The following is a 21,542-nucleotide window of genomic DNA, read 5'->3' on the forward strand; positions in this document are numbered from 1 at the left end:
GCTTTAAATTGATTAAAAGTGATGATAAAGACATTTATAATGTTACAAAAGATTTCTATTTCAGATAAATGCTGTTCTTCTGAATTGTCTACTCATCAAATAAACCTGAAAAAAATCTCTTCAGCAAATCAGAATATTAGAATGATTTCTGAAGTGTGACTGGAGTAATGATGCTAAAAATTCAGCTTTGAAATCACAGACATAAGTGACATTTTAAAACATATTCAAATAGAAAACAGCTATTTTAAACCATAAAAGTATTTCAAAGTTTCTGTACTTTTCAATCAAATAAATGCAGACTTGGTGAGCTTCTTTAAAAAAGAACATTAAAAATCTTACTGTTCAAAAACTTTTGTAGTGTAGTTTGGGGCTTTTCTCTTCTAAAACTAAAATGAGACAAATCTAAAAAGCAAAATGAAAAACCGTTATGATTTACTGTGTTGTTGTTGGTCTACAGTTAAAATCTGTGGGCTGTTGTCTGGTTCTCAGAGTTCTTCAAATGATCTTTTTCCTTCCACAGAAGAGTCATTTGAATGACATGATGACAGAAGTTTCATTTATGGGTAAACTATCCCAATAAGCAATTTGCTCCGCATGTAATTCGAAAGAAGATTAAATGGATTTCAGTTGTGTTTTCATGTAGGGAGCGAGGAAGAAAACTCCAAGGAAAAGAGCAACCACACAAGTGAAACAGAAATAGATGAAATGGAAAGAATAGGAAATCGGTGAGCGAGGAAACGAGACAGTGAGCGAGTTCGTGAATGAGCGAGAGGGAGGGAGAGATAGGCAGAAGGAACTTGCTGCCCCTGGTTGGTGTTGTGTAAGACTTGGCTGGCTGTAGCAGAATAACACTCTTATTCTCTCAGTGCTTTGAACTCTGGTACCCTACAGCTCCGACCACCCCTCTCTGCAACAGCAAGAACTCACACTGAGGTGCCCCTCTCTCTCTCTACCTCTCTCACTCTCTCTCTCTCTCTCTCTATCTATTTCCCTCTCCCCTTTCCTGCTGTGTCGCACTTCTCTTTCTCTTCCCATAAGTCGTACCTCTCTCTGCTCCCTGCTCATTTGTCTTTCACTTTCTCTCACATGTGCTTGTCTGCTTCAGATGTGCTGCTGCACCCTTTGCATTTGAAGAAAGTTTGCTGGTTTTTTGTTTTCTGTCCTGCTGGACTGAGAACAGACGTGCACAGCTTCTTCATCTGGTAAGAACCACCTGCATCATGTCTGTAGCAAGCAAATGTGTTATATTATAGTTGCTGCTGCATGCATAAGTGTACTTGTATATAGTCTATATAGTCAGTTTGCATCTTCCTAAAGGCTTGTGTGATAGTGTTTTTCTTGTATAAGTGGTTGTGTAACCCACACACTGCTTCCTTGTTGCATATGTGTGTAAACAATGTATGTTGTTGAGGGTGAAAGTGAATCCACGTGTGTGTGATGGTCACACAGTGTCTGGGGTCTGCAGGTGCGTGCGAGTGTTAAATGTGACGATAACGGGTGGTGTTTGGTTCCGTGCTGTGTGTATATGTGTGTGTGTCAGAACCGCACGTCGTATTTGGGATCGGTTGTCATTTCACGAGGCTATTGGAATGAACGAACCCGTTGACCCGCGGTTTAGCTTAGGACACGCCCCTCCCTTACGCACGCACGTACGTCGCTCTGTCTTGTTGTTCTTCTCACTGAGCCCCCTTGTGTTTTTCCTTTCTTGTCGCTCAGGTGTTGGTTTTTTCAGTCCTGTATCGCAAAGTTGTTTACTTTAGGCTTCTGTTTTGACATACAGGTGTTGGCACGGCCAAAGAAAGAGGCTTCAAACATCTGGTAGGTTTTAGAGAGGGCTGACTAGCTGTGAATATCCTTCTGCGTCACACGGGCGATACGCAGTTGCTATGTTTCAGTTGGCACCGTCACTGGATTCAAGTACTGAAAGAATGAACTAGAAACTTCCTCTGAAAAAGAGAACTTTCCTGCCCTAAATGTAATTTGAGAAGGTTTAGTGACTTGTTTTTTTTTACGTTTTGGCATCTTGTTATGTTTCTCTTGTTATCTGCTAGAGCTGCAGCGACATCGTGTGGTTTGTTATGTAACAGACGAACCCAATGACCCCTCGAATTCATTGAGGCTTAGGAACTGATAAATTGAGTTAGTCATGCATCATAGCCTTTAATTAACTGTTAGCTTAGGATTGGTTTAGTTAGAAAGTACAACTATTGAAAATAATTTGATGTTATTTAGCCAGATGTGATATTTATAGATTCATGCTTATGTAAGTGTGTGTGTGTGTGTGTGTGTACACAGGTTTATAAATATGTTTAGTATTACAAAAAAAAAAAATACAAGTGCATGTAAAATTTGACAAGAGTAACTGCTGTTCATGCTGTTATAAATATATTCAGTGATAACGTTAGGGATATGGATTAAAGATATTTATTATATCAACACTATGTGTGACCCTGGACCACAAAACCAGTCATGAGGGTCAGTTTTTTTTTCATTTAATTTAAGATTTTTGATTTATACACCTTCTAAAAGCTAGCTTTCCAGTGATGTGTGGTTTGTTAGGATAGGACAATATTTGGCAGAGATACAACTATTTGAAAATCTGGAATTTGAGGGTGCAATATTGAGAAAATCGCCTTTAAAGTTGTCCAAATTAAGTTTTTGCAATGCATATTACTAGTTGAAAATTAAGTTTTGATATATTTACGGTAGGAAATTTGCTAAATATTTTAATGGAACGTGATCTTAATATCCTAATGATTTTTGGCATAAAAGAAAAATCGATAATTTTTTGGATGTTTAGTTGTTTCTGCTTATTTAGATTAGTATTAGATCAAGATTATTTCTATATTCTATTTTCTATTTCTATAATCTAGCAGTAATTTAATGATGATGGATTATGGAAAATATTTAATTCTTTGAAGAGTGTTTTCCCTTAAAGGACAAAATAATTACTGAGTACAAGGAATAATAGAATTGCTATTTATATTTGTGCAAAAAATTAATTATTTATAATGCTTATTTCAAAGGCTAATCAGTATCCCAGATGTCTATATTATTATAATCACTTACTTGTTTTTCCTAATTTAAATATGATATATATTATTATTAAAAATATATTATAAAATATCAATTTATTTATTTTCAATAGCAGATTTTAAAAGGAATATGTATCTATTTTTATATTTTGTATTGAAATTTTCGCTCAATTTATTTTTATTTATTTGACTATTTTATATATGTATTTATTTAGTTATTTATTTTTTGCCAAGGTAGATTTTTATAAATAGATATATAAAATTGTCTTATTACTTATTATTATTATTATTATTATTTTTGTCTGCTTATCTGTATTACCAGGATTTCAGTATTTAAGTAGAACTAATCTTTAAATGATTTTTGATTTTTGTTATACCGTGGGGCCCAAAATTAATTGACATTAAAACCTGAGATTTAAAATCTAAATTAAAAGTAATAATAATCAGTTTAACAATTTAGAAAATTGAAAATCAGAAATGTTGTGACTAATACTAACATAATACATTTTTAATTTATTCATAATTTAATTCATAATTTATTATAGACCTTCCTTATGTTGTGCTCTTTTTCCTTCAAGTCTACAAAATGTCCAGAAGATGGTGCCATAGACCAGTGTGAGTTCCAGGCCCTGCTGTTACTAAAAAGATGTTACTGTATCTGAGATCCACACGTTTTTGCCCCACATTGTGTTTAAGAAATTATTAAGCTTGTTAGCTGTAGTAGCATTGAACTATTAAAGGAGGCTTTTAACATATGAATTTCTCTTATCTCGAGAGATAATCGGTGTCTTTCTCTCAGCCTGTGAAGTTGTTGCCTGACCTGCATTCAGCAGTCATGTTTTCCTTTTGGTCTTTTATGACACAGAACAAATGTACTTTGTTGGATGATGTAATGGCACGCCTCAGTCATATGATACACTGTGTGTATGTAATATATGCCATCTTTGTGCAATTTTCTGAGAACACAATGGTATACAAGTTTCATTTTTGTGCTTTAACACATACATTGCTGGAAGTAAAAATACAGTTCACCTGGCATATCCAGGTGATACTTTCAATAATTCTTTTTCTTCCCAAAAGAAAAGAAAAATAGATTATACTTTGCATAAGAAATAAATAAATAAATAAAATTATTTCAAGCACGTTCAATGCTTGCATCGCAGATTTGAGGCAGACATAATTATATACATATGTTATTATTATTGTTGTTGTTATTATTATCCTGATCATCATTATTTATTTATTTATTTAAAAAAAAAAAGTTTGCGAGCAAAAAATAAATGGTCCCTCTGCTGTAATAGAGAAAAATTGTAATGATATTATCTAAATTATAAAATACAATTGTAAGTACACACAGTGATTGCATTAGTTATGTTGAACTTCTTTCCTCCAGATGTTAGCAATTTTTGTTTTACACAGTATTGAAAATTTGAAGGGAAATGAGCATAATTATAAAGTTAAAAACCAACAATGATCCTCTTATAGGCTTTACTGTCTTTATGCAAAATTTTATGTCTTATTTTATCTTTTTTTTTCTTTCTTTTTTTTTAAATTATGGCCTGCACATTTTGCCCATTCACCCTCACCTCAGAACTCATTTAGTGCTATTTAATACATTTACTTTGATTACCTTTCGTAATCAAGTTGATCTTTTTTTTTTAATCAATTTTGATGTTTTCTAATGACGATTTGATTCACAGAGTTTTAATTAAACAATTGAGGGCTTATGTTTAGTTTTCACTGTTGTCCAGCAGAGGGTGAAGGGTATAATTATTTAATTATTTGATGTTAATTCAGTCCCACTCTTGCAGTATCAATCTTTCCTAATGGAGCTGTCAGTCCATCAGAAATATGGAAAGGATACATAAAACCGATGAAAATGTTCAATATAAATTTATGGAGCTGTAAGTTTTTACTGGCCTCTAATGAATCACAGGTGACCCTATTGCCAGCTTATTCGCGGCTGCAAAAGACCGCTACTCACCGGACAAGCCATGTCTTTACAAAGTTTTCGTGATTTGTTTCTGATGGCTGTTTTGTCTAGTATCTAACAGACTTGTGTGAGTCACGGTTCGACCCAACATCTCCCTTTGTGTCTCTCTCAGTGGGAGGCTGGACCACGTGTACTCTACCCCCTCGCACGAAAGTCAGTTGTTATAACTTCAACCAGCGGGCACTTTTATGGACCTTTGAACTGGTCCACTGACCACTATTTTATTCGTGTTGTAAAGTATCATGCTTTGTCCCTCTCTTTTGTTTTTTATTTCAGAGGTACTAACTCAACTGTAAGTTAAGTGGACTGTTATGTAAATCACTAGATGTCTTGCGTGTGTGTGTGAATAATAAAAAGGATACAAATGAAACAAAATTATACATTTATACATAAAAACAAGTTATTATATGAAAATATTTTATTAGATGATTTTAAATATTTTACATATACATATAAAATAAAAGCAGAATATTCACATATAGCATTTACTATAGTATATGCATGATTTTCTAAGGAATACCATGATATAGTACAATAGTATATTTCCAAAAAGTTGATATTATCGTGCTACAATGTTCAAAAACACAGTGGTACTTGCATTAGTAGTTTTATTTCAGTGTTTACACTTGAATAAAAGCCGTCATTTAGACAATCCCTCATACAAGTGTGTGTGTGGCAGATTTCCTGAAGCTATTTACACAGCCAGTGTGTTCCTACAATATCATTTTGCCGTAATCAGCTTTGAAACACGTTTGTGTAGGATATGAGGGAAAGAACGATTAGTGTATTTAATCAGTGTGATTTAATCCTGTCGTGCATTTGAAATAACGCACCTGGCTTTCATCAGTTAAAGACGTACAATGCATTTCTCTTTATAAAGTTTTACAACCATTTCAGAAAGAGCAAAGTGTGTTTGATGGATTGTACAGTGTGCCCAAATTAAAAAGATCCTGAAATAAAATTGCAATTGCTGCCCTGAAGCTGTAACCAGCTATGACAATAAAAACGTCAGGGTTGGGTCAGTGTACAGTGATGATATTATGTTTCTTATCAGCTTCCAATAGACTTAGTGTGTGTCGCTGGTTATTCACAAACTTTCAAATGCACTAAAAAAAATCAGTAACATGTTATGTATAATTCAGGTACCTAAAAATGAATTTATACAAAAGTTACATATTTAAAAATTTAAAATTGTCTATGTTTAGCACATTTTGGCATATTGTCATGAAAGAAAACGCTCTCGACTTTCAGTGTTGCGTTTGGTGCTTTATTACGTTATTGTTCCACCGCCTTTTCGTTTTCAAGTTTAACATTAGATTCTTGTCATTTTATTCTTAAAACTGATATAACTGATATAATTAAAATACAATTAATACATACTTTTGGACCAAAAATGCTCATGTTGCTCTAAACATTTAACAAACAGTTAACTTTTAAACAGTCAGTCTAACTGTCCGTAACTCGCACAGACACACAAATTTCTCTTTCTATCCAAATCTTTTATGTGCCATGAAACAATTTTAATTGGTTTCAAATGACTAGAGAGAAATGTTAACACAAACTCATACACCTTAAATAAAACCTATGGTTTTATAATTCAGGAAAAAATATATTAGTGCAGTTTGAACAATGTGCATTGAGCATATGTTCACATTTAAGTTTTTTTTTTTTCTGTAAAAATATGTTCTAATCTGTACCATCTGTATAATCTGTTTTACATCCTGTAGTCCTTTAAAATATTTTCAGTAACACTCTATAGTAAGGTTAATTAGTTAACACTAGTTAGTTAACATGAACTAAAAATGAACAATACTCCTACAGCATTTATTAATCTTAGTTTGTTAATTTCAGCATTTACTAATGCATTATTAAAACCACAAGTTGCGTTTGTTAACATTAGTTAATGCACTGTGAACTAACATGTACAAACAGTGAACGACTGTATTTTTATTAACTAACATTAACAAAGATTACTAAATAGTGCAATAGATGTATTGTTCATTGTTCGTTCATGTTAGTTAATACAATAACTAATGTTAACAAATTCTTAGTTCATGTTAACTAAAGTAGTTAACTAATGAGCCTTACTATATTTAGGTAGTAACTAGATTTAAGGTGAACTATGAACTACATGAACTAACAATCAACAATGCTCAGTCTTTGTTAATTTCAACATGTACCAGTATGTTTTTAAATCAAAATATCTGTTAACATTAAACAGGAAATAATTGTACTTCAATTTACTAGCATTAACCAATTTAATGGATGCTTTCATTGTTAGTTTATGTTAGATAATGCATTATCTAATGTTAACAAATAAGTTTGTATTGTAAAGTATTAGACATTTTTCAGTTTGTCAATTTATCTGCAGGCCATTGTCTTAAAATATTTGTAGGAACATAAACTACGATATCTAGAAGATCTGGTTTGTAATTTTATTTATTTATTTTTTTTGGAGGATATCCCCAAAAAAGTTTTAGTGCGAGTTTGCTAACTTCTGGGCATATGTTCAGTAAATTTGTCTGGACACACACACACACACACACACGTACGTACATACATAACACACTTTTTTAACCATTATCCACATTCTAAAACCCCCCACACTGTTTTTGGAAACTTTTGGGAACTTAAGTAAAATAAAATATACCAAATCCACACATAAACTGCATTGCCCAGGTGCACACGAATACACACTCACATACCTCACCCTTTGCTGTCCCCTCAGTTGCCACACAATGGCATTGTAATCATGCACATCATTCATGATTGTGGGCGGGATTGAAGTGTGAGTCAGATCTGTACCTGCTCAGGGCCGTGAAACCACACTCGAGACACACGAAAGGAAACGGCCAATTCATAGGGGTGATGTGACAGGTGTAAATGTGTGCAGACGTGCCTATTTATGTGTTAAAGGTGAAGCAGTGCTGATGTTCGGCACGAGATCTTCAGATCCCAGTATCCTTTTCTCTCTATTTTAATTCAACATGTTTTAGATAAATATCCTCTTTGTTCTAAAACATGGACAATAGCTCTTTTTATATCTGGAGAAACTTGTTTGTGGGATGAATGAATGAAACACAGGCGTTTTCATTGATTCATTTCTCTCATTCACCAGAAGGACAATGACATGACACTCATCCCATGACTGCTTGCAAAACTAGCATCTCAGCCTGTGAGTTTAGCATAGATCTTGCTTAGACAAAAGATATTATGCAACATTTTTGATTGATAAAAGGTCATATGAGACATTGCAAACTTTCTTTGAAAATGAATGTTGTTCGATTGCAGCAAAGTTTTTTTGTATGGTACGTAAGAAAGATGTTTGAATCATCTGTAGCATCTGTATCGTAGATTATAATCTCGTTCACATCCTGTAGTCCTTTCAAACATTTCTCAGTAACTACATTTAAGGTCACTTGTTAACATTGGTTAAATAACGGAGTTAACAATCAACAGTACTTTTACAGCCTTTATTAAGCTTTGTTAATGTTAATTTAAACATTTACTACTGTATTTTTTTTAAATCAAGATTTATGTGGTAGCACTTAACAGTTAATGTATTGACTAACATGAACAAACAATGAACAATACATTTATTACAGTGTTTATTAATCTTTGTTAACGTTAGTTAATAAAAAAATAGTTGTTCATTGTTATTTCATGTTAGTTCACAGTGCATTAAGTAATGTTAACAAACAACTTTTGATTTTTAATAATGCTGTAATTAACATTAAGATTAATAAATGCTGTAGAAGTATTGTTCATTCTTAGTTCATGTTAATTAAAGTAGTTAACAAATTTTCACTAATGAAAACTTATTGTAAAGTGTTAGCTTTTGTGGTAGCATTAAAAGAGTAAATAAATGTATTTCTATTAACTAGCATGAACCAATTTTAATAGATGCTTTAAAAAATGACTCATTGTTAGTTTGTTAAATAATGCATCTGATGTTGACAAATGAGACCTTATTGTAAAGAGTTATTCATTTTTCAGTTGCATGTCTTGTTCTTTGTCAGTTTCTGACGTCACCTGCAGACTTAACATATTTGAAAGAACATTAACTCCAATATCTAGAGAGTCTGGTTTGTTGCAGTTTTGAATAGAACACTTGGCAGTTTTGTTTGTGATGAGGCCAATAAATTATGAATTAGAAAGGCGTTGGTGTTTGTGCCGCTTGATGTCTTTCTAGAGCGGGACACTCCCTACCCTCCTGACAGATCAAAACAAATTAGGGCATAAATGGCTGGGGTTTTAATTGTTTAGAAATCTTCCGACCACCCTGTGTCATCGGTGTTGTATGCAAGACCGAACATGTCTGTAACCAGTCAATAAATGCACTTTTTGTTTCTTTTTATGCCAGGAATGGTCATCATAGTTGTTTGAGGCCAGTCTGCCCGACAGCCTCACCTCATTGTCCTTGGGCTGGACAGCATGTGTGTATGTGTTCCGGTGGCACTGCAGTGGGTGGAGGAACTAGAATGAGCTCATGTGGTTGAAAATCCCACATTGATAAATCATGGACTAACCCCCACGCTTGTACACACACCCTACCACACATTATTTCAACCCATGGGACGCTGTCTCATAGTCACCAAAACACCAAAACGCACACATACACACCGTCTCTCGCTCCAGATTGCAAAGTGAACAGTCTCCGTCACTAGCGATTGATCATGCCGTCCAAAGTGATTTGGATGATGTTTCCTACACACGTGAAAATGAGTTTCACAGAAGCTTTGTGGGTGCCACAAATGACGTCACTGATAGTCTAAAAGTGATCGTCCAACAGCATAATGAAATGAAATCAAGTTCATTTTAAAAATCTTTATGAAAGGATTGTTTGTTGATGTAATTGGTTGATATAATTCAAGGAGTTATATCTAATATATTTCTTTTTTTATTTATTAATTTGTACTTGACCTTCATGTGTTTTAAGTGTGTGTGTGTGTGTGTGTATGTGTGTGTGGAACTCAAAAATTGCTAATAATTTTCAACAATTACAAAGAAATGGCAAGTAGCACATTGAAATCTGAAATACACACTAAAATATGATATATGAGTGTCATACATGTGTGTGTGTAAATATAATTACTGCATTCCTCCTTTGATATATAACAAAATGATGTTTTGTCAGTTATTGTGTATTGTCTAATGTTATATTATCAACATAATTCATATTTTAGCAGACTGATCCAGTTATAGTAAATATGTAATAATAAGTAAATAACATAATCATAAAATCTATATTAAAAAAATTGGTGTAGGAGAACTCAAAAATTGTTAATAATTTAACAATTACAAAGAAATAGCCGGTAACACATTGAATTATATAAGAAATTTTGAAGTAAAAAACTGAAATATTATGTATGAGTGTTTTGTGTGCATATATATCTATATCTATATATATGTTTGTTTGTGTGTGTGTTTGATAATATTAATGTAAATGTTAATAATCAATACATACTCCTCTAAAATGTTTTGACAGTTGTTTATTATCTGTTATATTGTCAACATAATTCATATTTTAACAGACTGATCCAGTTGTAGTAAATATGTAATAAAAAGTAAATAAGATAAGCTTTAAATATAAAAAAGCGAAAAAAATTGGTGTAGAACTCAAAAATTGCTAATCATTTTCACCAACAATTACAAAGTAATAGCAAGTAGCACACTGAATTAAATATGAAATTTTGAAGTAAAACATTTTAAATATGATTTATTATTGATGTATTTTCTTGGACAGTATGCTATTATTTTCAACTTTGAAAAAAAAAAAAAATTATATATATGTGCACACACACACACACACACACATACACACACACATTTGAAATCCAACAATATGATTGTCATATTTTAGCGGACTGATCCAGTTGTAGTAAGTATGTCAATAAAATTATATATAAATGTATAAAAGGTTTTGAAAATTGTTTGTTTGTTTGTTTTGGACTGTTTTATAGGACAGCCAAGTGTAGACAGGAAAGCAGGGGTGTGAGAGGGGGAGTGGGAACGGGACATAACCCAAGTCGGACTCAAACCCAGGACACTGAGCCAACACCTCTTATGCATGAGCATGTGCACCACAGCTATGACATTAAGTAATATTTTTCACTCAAAAAAAACAGGTATGTCAAGCATTATATAAAGCTAATTTGTTAATGGCATGTTTGTTTTTCTTTCTATTACATGTCCCGTACAAGAAATTAGAAATTGCACATGTGGTCGGGCATTTTCTTCTCCTGTTTCCTTCATGATTAAAAACAAACATTAGAAAAAAACGACGGATGGGCTTAATACAGAAAACGATCCGCAGATTAGTAATAATTCATCACTTTCATTTTTCATAGCTAAACATCAGTTGAGCCCAGCAGTTAGAGAACAGCCGTTTGCCAGTTCACAGATCATAAGGGAGGGTTGCCAGACCCCAGGTCCTTCCCTCCCATGTGGTGAAATTGGCTGCATCTTTCCTCTGTTTGAATGTGTGTACACTTTACTAGTGATCTCGTGTGTCTTTATTGCACGGCCCCGGTTTCTGTGGGCCGCCACAAGAATGTCCGCTATTTTCTTTCCATTATCCCATGGCTTAGGCCTCTGGACCGGTGTTTGGTGCAGACGGGCTATTGTGGAAAAAAAGACAAGTATTAGGCCATTTTATAGACTTCACAGCTGCTGACATAATTCAACAGTTCTTTTTTTTCCGCTGTGGAACATCAGGGAGGCTAAACGGCTCCCTGTGTGGAGGCCGTTATCCGTACACCCCTCTTGACTCTTTTTTTCTCTCACATCTTCTCTCATTCACTCCCCTTTTTATTCACTCATCTCCTCCTCTTCCCCTCCTCTTGTCTTGTTATTGCTAGACGATTACAAACTCCCACTCAAATTAAGAGCCAAGTGCCCAGTTCTCAATTTAATCTGTTACCTATAATGTGCTGAGGAACTTCGTTTTACAAGAATCAGAGTCTTTTCTTGTCACCGAGGTGGTAAACATTTGTTTAGACATGCGTTTTATTTGTAAAATATATTCTTTGAGAATATGTTTAAATGTCCTTGATAAACAAGATGCATTTACAAAATGGTGTAAGATGTTTTGAAGTGTTGCTGTGTTTCATGTTTCATTTTTATCATGCAATATATTCAGACAAGTTTGTTTATCACACACACAAAAGTTAAAAAGATGAAACGGTGACCATTTACTGCAACTACAATATATTAAAAATGCTGGGTTAAATGCGACTGGGTTAAATGTTTCACCCAACCCTCTGGGTAGTTTTATTTAACTCAACTATTGTTTAGAAATTACTATATGGCTGGCTTAAAATGTACCCAAAAAAATAGGTTGTAAATTACAAATCTGGCACATAATTACTAGAGGCATCAGGAAGTATCAATTTTAAAAAAGTTTATTTAATTATTATTTATTCAGCGTATTAATAAATGTTCATTTATTGAACATAATAATAAATGTTAATTTCTATTTAATTTTTTTGTTTTTTTTTGTTTTTGTTTTTTAATTTTTAAGCAATAGTTGAGATAATAAACTACTCAGTAGGGTGGGTAAAACATTTAACACAACCGCTGGGTTTGTCCATATTTCACCCAGCGCTTGGTTGTTTTTAACCCAAGATTTTTTTAGAGTGTATATTTTGTTAAGTGCAAAAGTTCACTTGTGAATATTCTTGAAATTTGCTTCTTTATTTAATACAGACGTTTACTGGTGACACTTTACAATAAAGTGTCATTTGTTAACAATGTATTAACTAACATAAACGAACAATGAACAATGCATTTATTTGTTAATTTGTTAATCTTTGTTAATGTTAGTTAATAAAAATAGTCATTGTTCATGTTAGTTCACAGTACATTAACTAATGTTAACAAACATAACTTGTGATTTTAATAAAGCATTAGTAAATGCTGAAATTAACATTAACTAAGATTAATAAATGCTGTAAAAGTATTGCTCATTCTTAGTTCGTGTTAACTAATGTTATCTAATGAAACTTATAGTAAAGTGTTACCAGTTTAATACAAACTTATTTAGTTTTATTTATTTAATATTTTTATTTAACATTAATTTTTAATTAATATGTAATACAAATGTTTTCATTATAAATTGTATCGTTTATTATAATTTTTAAAAATTATTTATATTTTTTCCTTTTTCAATTAAACACTGATCAGCAATGTAATTGAAAAGTGCACATAATTTCACAGTGCATTTGGGTTTTCCCTATTTCTTTTATTGACTCGAGTCATGAAAGTTTGAAGCAAGAATCTGATGATTTGGATGAATAAGCACATGATCAAAGTCACAAGTTTACATTCTTGATTACAGGCTTAGAAATAACAATATGCTGATACATAGTCACATTTCTCCATTTTGCCACATTTTCTTAGTTTTAAATCTTTCAAAATTCTAAAACTTTGTGAAATCAGTTTATAAAACTCACTGTGTATAATTTGAAGAATTTTAAGAATGAAATCATCTACCTTCAAAAAAAAAGTGAAAGCATCTAATCTTTACGTTTTTTCGTTTTAAGTTTTAAAGAGTAATATCTTCTATATCACAACCCTCGGTGCCAGAAAAAAAAATGAGTATGTGCTGCTCTATTTGTTCATCTGCCCACTTTTTTTGTTTTCTACACACAAGGCATTTCAAGACAATGAGACATCAAAACATGGCACTGAAAAGAACAAGGTCGGAGGTAAACACATCTAATGCACGCAATACTGTCAGAAATGCTCATCATTTCTCACATTCACTCACCTAAATTTTGTAGTGTCTCACATTTACAAGTCATGCTGAACATTTTTTAAAAACAAAATCATCGTTAAACAATTACAACATCTTCCCCTTATTTGGCGTAATGGTCTGTTGCGACAAATCCCCTCTAAGATAGAAACTACACCTTAGAATCGCTCGCATTGTTGTGTAATCCTCAAAAACGCATTCGTTTTGAGGAAGTTCTCACCTTTGCTTAATATCATGAGTGCTCTGACTCATTAAGGCCTATATGAAAACCTTGGAAAACGAGTGACAGGTTGGTATGATTGCTTGGATGATTCAGACTCCTTGAAGCATTCCTGACACGAGAGGAATATGCCTGCCGGTGATAGTGCCGTTATTAAAGGATCTGTTTCTCTGGCCTGGTTTAGTTCTGATGATTTTGCCCTACTTTGTACCGGAAGTCAGGTCCCCACCCTATTGCAAAAGACCTTTTCAGTGTTCAATTGCATAATTCTTCTCTGGCTTGTTTGTAGAAAGTGCGTCAGCAAGGGCTCCTGTCTTACACCCTGTTCAACAACCAATCATTTATAAACAAACTGAAAGGGCCACGTTTGTTTACACAATGGCTGGTCGTGTCGTGTGTGTGTGTGAACAAGTAGAAGCATGTTAATGCCGTGTAGGAGAATGTATCGTTAATTCAGATGTGCTCTTCCTGATTTGTCGGGACAGGCTGGATGTTGGTCATCAGCTGTGCGTGTGTGTGAAGATGTGTTGAAACAAGCTAAGGATTTATCATCAGAATTCCGTTCTTTCCTTCATGTGCTAAGTCATACTGATCCATGCACTTGCTCCGGGTTTTTTTTTCCTGCCTCTTTTCGGGAAGAAACACGGCAGAATAAAAACAAACATGGCCTGCTGCAGCTGCGCTAATATAAAAGATGAGAATTTAACCATCACTGTAACTCTTTGCCGTCTACTTTTTATTAATCTTAATGTTAATTTCAGCATTTACTAATGCATTATTAAAATCACAAGTTGTGTTTGTTAACATTAGTTAATGCACTGTGAACATGAACGACGAATGACTTGATTTTTATTAACTAACATTAACAAACATTGATAAATAGTGTAATAGATGTATTGTTTATGTTAGTTAATATATTAACAGATGTTAACAAATGACACATTATTGTAAAGTGTTACCAGAATATTAAATAATTCTTTTATAATGCAAATTTCTAAATGATCTGTAAAATAATTACTTTTAATTAACTTAACAGCACATCAGAGATTTTTTACAAAACTATATGCAGAATCTTTTCTTTCCTGTAAAAAACTAGTTTATATAAAAATAGTTATGCTAATTACATTAGATATTATTGATTAATATCTTAAATGTGCACATCAGCTTTTGTAAATTACTTTTTAACATTTTGAAGATTAATAATTTCACACTATATGCTGATGTTTTTTCCTTTCTGTTCAAAACTACTTCATGTGAAAATAGTTATGTTTGTTACATAAATATATAGTGTTTCTTTATTATTATTTTATGTACACATCAACTTTTGTAAACTACATTTTTGACAATGTGTCTGAAATCAAGAGTTTTCACAAAACAATATTCTGATATTGTTTACGTCCTATTAATGTGCTCACCAACTTTTGAAAAGTACATTTTGTACAATTTATATATTTATTACATTTTTTATTACTTTTTTTAGGCCACCTAGCACCCCTTTTTTGGTTATAAATTTTATACAAAAATAAAAAATAAATGAAAATAACAGTTCCTTAAAGTACCATAAAAATAATCTGGTGTGTAAATATGGTAATCATTTATGCGGTAACATCATTATCGTCAGATAATATTAAATTATGTCATATTTAACACACACAGACACATATATCTACATATTAATGTGTGTGTGTTTGTTATTTCTATACATATATATATATATGCGTGCACACATACGTGTTTGTGTGTGTGTGTTTGTGTGTGTGTTAATTTTTAAAGTTGTTTAATGTCGACAAAGGTTTTGCAGGAAACAGAGTTAACAGTATCTCATTGTTGATCGAGGCCATTCATTCATGACTTAGTGAACTAGGTAAGGTAATAAGAGTGGTATCTCTGATTAAGGTCATGGGGTCACTCAGCTTCATGTCTCCTCCCACTCTCACCATGCATATCTCCCTATATGGAGCAACAGTTGGCTGGTGACACATCATTCTTGTATTTGTGATATGATTGGATTGCAGAGAAGCAGTGAGTATGTGTGTTCCTGTTCTTTTTTGTTGTGTGTGTGTATAATGGAAAGTTCTCTGATGCTCATTCATGCTTCTTTGCCTTTTTGTCAGAGTGCGTTTGGCACAGGTGCAGGACTCACCCTTAGTAACGGCCGTTTCTTCCCCAGAGTTTCTTTTCCTCCTTTGATCGGGGGCTTGTTTCTGCCCCCTGGGTTTCCAATTAACACCAACCTCCATTTTGTCTCCCACTCATTTGTTACAAAGGGTCAATGATGTGACGCTCGTTTTTTGTCTCAGTCTGATAAGTTATTCAAATGCAATTCATACAAAATCATGACTTGAATACAGCAACTCTATGATGTGGCATGTTTTTAATTTCTGGATTAAATGTTGTTTGTTGTCTCATTTAAAAGCTGAAGCATTTGGAAAAGAAATATAAATAAATTATGAAACATTTTATATAAATATAGAAAAGTTAGTAACATGCAAAGGGGACCACTATAGACTATCATCACTTTAATTATTAAAATTTATTTTTTTAAATATTTTATTGTGCAGTAGAAGTATTTTTGTACTTTAGTACTTGGTTAACAGTTACACGACATTTTCAGAATTTGTAATTTTCAGATGAAAAGTGTATAGACAGTTTTTAAAAACTGTATGAAGAACTAAAAAATAACTTGATTTTTTTAAAATGTCTACCTTTTAATCATCAGATTAAAGTGGTGAATGAGATCAAATGTAAGAAGGGGCAGATAATGGAAAAAATGACTGGTTATTTAAAAAAAATAAAAATTGGCATTGGCTATTTTGCACAAAGTGCAAATAGTAGGGATGTAACGGTATTATCAATATCATGGTATCACAAAAAGCAATTTCGATATTATCGTGGTCACATGATGATATGAAACGATAGGTCTTTCAGGCAAAGCATGTAGTTTTAAACTTCTATTCCAACATAAAGTGTCTATAAAGTTTTGTTTTAGGCCATTATGCTTTGGCAGAGTGTGTCAAACAAACTAAAACCGAAAGCACAATATGGCTTAATCCCTTCATCAAGTCTGTTTTCACTACGTTCAGGCGATCATCTTGTGATTTCCGTGCCTCAAAACAGCTCCATTCACAGTGAATTCAGTGAACTCATTTATTGCCTGTGCCGTGAGTTTAGCGCGCGTTTGGGAACTCACCGGCCATTGTGCTTTATTTTTGCGGCAGATGATTACAGCGTTTCACTAGAGTTATAGTCTGTTTTCACTGAAGTTGGAGTTTTCTGTCAAATTAAAAACTTAAAAGTGTAATATGAATTGCTGACAGCTAGCATTTTAAATGCAGTCCAAATTCAAAATGTCTCTTTCTAGTGTAGAAATAAGGAAAGAAGTATTTTTATTTCCCTGCTGTAGTGTAAAGCAAAAATAATACAGTAGTCAATCTTTGTGGATCTAAACCTTCCATCAAAGTTGTCCTAAATATTTTTAGGTTTGGCCAATAAAGCAAATATACGCTTTATTCCTGTTTTCTGCTTCTGCAAATTATAGAGCCAATTGGATAAATAATGCAGCTATAATTGTGTGGGTGTGTTGGTATGGATGTCAGAGTGTGGTTTGTACGTGTGTCATAACAAAAAATTGTGTGTGCGTGTGTGTTCTTGTAATATTTAAGAGAGAATAACTGTACTGCAAATCACAAATCCAACCACTGTATGCACCAGCGGAGTTTTGCTGGCATCTTATGGGAAAAATGTGACACTGCGCCCAAACAAAACCTTCCTGAAAGCTCATTTTTTGAGATATCAACCTCAAATTTGGAACACAGCTTGTTTAGATTTATGGCTTTGATTTTCTAGCAGGTTTAGAGTTCAACATGTTTCATAAAATATATATTTTATATAGAATATAAAATATGCTTTATATAACTAACTTAAACCTCTATAACTTTTTTTTTTTTAATTTCACTTTTTAAACTTTTTCTACTTCATCAGTAATCTGCCATGGGTCTTGTTTAAAATGAGACCAAACTTAAGTCTGTGCTCCCACGCTTAAAATTTTTATGACACTTTTTTTGACATGGACATTTTTGTCCACTATGGACCTATGTGTGGCTTTTTTTTATTGGTGCACAAGGGTTAAGAACATGGGTTCAAGCTCTTAATTTGAACTCTTAAAGTCCATTAAATAGAGTAACTTGACTTTAAAATGTACCAAATTTTTATTTCAATTCAAGTCTTTATTTGTCTTTTTTTTTTTTCCCAATATCGCAATAAATATATGTTGTGGACTGCATATCGAGATTTTATTGTATCATGATATTTTGATATCGTTACATCCCTAGGAAATAGCGATAGATGCTATTTACAGTAAGTGATTTTCTTAGCAATAAATGCTATTCACATTAAGTGCAAATAGTGATAGATTTTATTTACACTGTAAAAATAGCATTTTTTTTGCAATAAGTGTAATTAGTGGCAGATATTTGCACCTCAGTATTGTAGTTGCCTACATTATAACAGTATACATTAATAAAGTATTGAGTGTTTTTATTAAAATTATTAAATGGAAGCTCCCTGATTGGGACAATAAATCCCTCTTTACGCCTACCCCTAACCCTAACTGATAAACACCCATTAGGCACTTTATTTTTAACTTTTTGATTATATTCTTTATTTTTATTGAGAAGAAATTTCTTTCCGATGTGATAAGGAATGTAAAAAGGGAGAAGAACAAGTTCAGCAAACGACAGATTTGAACTTGGGTCAATCGTGTCAAAAATTATGTGTACGTGCTTTACTACCTACACCACTGGATCTGTTGTTTGTCTTTTGTAACGATGTCAAGCACAGTAACACAATGGTGGGCGGAGTTAGTGTAAATAGCCTCTGCCAACAAGGTGGGCTGTTTGCACTTAGTGTAAATAGACACTCTGATAAAAAATTAGATATGTAAATAATATTAATTGGTAATGTCAATATTAAAATGTATTTAGGGACAGTTTACATAAAAGGACAATTCTATCCTTATGTCTTTATAAACCCATGTGTCTTTTTTTATTCTGTGTTACACAAAAGGAGTTATCTACAGTAAAAAAAAGTCCATACAGCTCTTTTTCACACTACTGAAAGTGAATAGTGACAACTGTCATGCAAGATTTTGTAATTTAAGATTCTAATATTAATACTAATACTAATAACTTTAGCTAATGCTTTGGCATTTCACACCCCCTGGTTCCCATTCACTTTCACAGTATGGATAACAGCTCAAGCATTTTGCTTCTATTTAAATGTTCCACAGAAGAAGGAAAGTCAGACAGGTTTGGAAAGACATGAGGATAAGTAAATGATGACACAACATCATACTTGTACAATTCTGTAATCATCTCTTTTTGTCTTGCAGTGTGGTCGCATGTGATGCAACCGGCTCGTGAGTGTGTTTCTCCACCAGACCACCCTACACTGACCAGATCTGGACTGTACAAGAGTCACATAGCTGGAGGCAAGGAAATCTGACCTTTTGTTCAGTGGAGTTTACATGGTTAATGCCACAAGATTAGTGCCTTACAAATAGTGCATGATCCTAAATATTTCTTACTCATTTTATGGTATAATCTTAGTTTATTTTAAATCGAGCAGACCACACAATTTGTTTATTTCCATTTAAATGTCAGATTTTCATGTTTGGACCACAATATAATTTGGCTGATTCGATAATGCGTTCAGCTACAAATAAGTGTCTTAGCTTTTTGACCATGTTTAAATTCATTCAGCAGATTGCAAAGAATGTCCAAAAAAGGTTGGAGATTCTGTCTGAGCCTGCTTATGACTCACAGTTTAGTTTTATGTTATTAATATTGAGGCCTGATTTCATTGAGGTCTTTTTTTTCTGAATGATAAGTGTGCGCGGTGGGGAAAGAACCTGTCAATGTTTGTGAATTTCCCTGCTGCTGCTTACTAGCGGTTTCACACTTCACACAGCAGACATGTGGTTTAGCATTTTTTTACTATGAGTAGTACAGCCTGTTCTTTAAAACACATGCTCCTCCAATTGCACACGCATATACATGACCTGATGAGGAAGTGATTCTATTGACGAGGCAAAGATGGTACAGACTGATCTAGAAATGTTCTTACCGTCTTCCTGCCACTCACCTCATTTATTATGTGCGTGTGCAAAAGTGTTTGCACACGCTGCGTTCGCTGTTGTGGCTTTAAGTTTCAGGGTCGTACAGGTTGTCCTCTTATTTCCGACTCGCTGCGTCTTTATATTTTAAAAGTATATCTAAAATAGTGCCTCAAACTCAGACCATCAGTTGAGCCGGTATTGCGGTGTTTGTGGTCCTCTTTATGCTAACCCAAATTGTTTCGAGGAAATAACTGAAAAAAAGATTATGATCTTTTGTACCACAAGTTTTTAACCTTTGCTAATCAGTGATTGGCTGATTATGACCCACTAGTACAGTGTATGTCTTTTCTGCTGATGACTTAAAATAACCTTTTGTGGGGTCATTATCAAGAAGCTTTCTTAGAAAATTCTGGGGAAGGTTTGATTACGCAGAAAAGCAGCACTTTTATTGCTAATGTAAGAAGAAATAACGAGAAGCCTCCAGTAAATGATGCTCTTGAGCTATTTTTCCACTCAGAATTGAGAAGTGCACTCGAATATCTGTGATGTCATTATCACCTCGTGTCTGTCTACATGTCATGTGCAAAAGTCTTTCTTCAGAACTGTGTAAAATGTCAAGAAATGTAAAAGGAGCAGCGATGACCTTCTGCTTGTCGAGAAAATAACTGAGATGTTGTTGCTATTTATTAATAGTAAAAAGTAAAGTGATATTCCAGAGCATGTGTGCGTACGAGTGTACGTATGTTGAATTCATTGAAATAGCAAGTTCCACATACAAAGGCTGACCACTGAGGTCTTTGTTTCTCAGTAAATATGTTTTGCCATGTTCAACTTTTGAGTTTTTTACACAGTCACTGTAAATGACAGCATATTGCACTGTAAAGAAACATTGTTCTTGTCAGGCCTTTGGAGCAGAAGTTGGCACATGTGCCCACTACTGTAGTGCTGGTGGGGATGCAGGTTTGAGTCTGGTCTACTTCATATACCAGTCTGCCTTTCTATCCCTAATCATTATTTTTTTAAGGTTTAATTTATTTTTGTGATTTTATTTGAACTGTCCTGTCTAACAAAGGCAAAAACAGCATAATAGACAAAATAAAACAGGGTGAAGTATGTAACTTTTCAAACATGTTTCAAACACTCCATGTGTCCGCCACTGGTCAGACAAACTGGTAGTTTGGCCCCAAACCACACCATTGGTTGAAATAGTGTTATGTCCAGTCCATTCCATCCATTCAAACAGATTGCAAGTGGTGTAGAAATTCACTTTTTTTTAAATAAAATGTGTTTTTATACATACATTTTGTTATATTTATCAAATACTTTTTCAAATCTGTTTCAAGTTTTCACATGCTAAAAAATAATGAATGAAGCAATGAATTTGCATTTCAAATCCCTAGATTGAATTCCCATAATGGACGGTT

At 33.4% G+C, this 21,542-nt stretch overlaps 1 long non-coding RNA gene across 1 annotated transcript; it reads left to right on the forward strand.

The window, feature by feature from the left end:
- Window positions 1-988: 988 nt before the first annotated feature.
- On the forward strand, window positions 989-21,453 carry LOC127172465 (uncharacterized). Its single transcript, XR_007828627.1, has 3 exons — window positions 989-1,202; window positions 10,992-11,156; window positions 19,393-21,453. It is a non-coding gene; the product is annotated as an uncharacterized LOC127172465 (long non-coding RNA).
- The last annotated feature ends 89 nt before the right edge of the window (window positions 21,454-21,542 follow it).

Source organism: Labeo rohita, chromosome 10 (assembly GCF_022985175.1).
Source record: "Labeo rohita strain BAU-BD-2019 chromosome 10, IGBB_LRoh.1.0, whole genome shotgun sequence".
NCBI classification, from domain to species: Eukaryota; Metazoa; Chordata; class Actinopteri; order Cypriniformes; family Cyprinidae; genus Labeo; species Labeo rohita.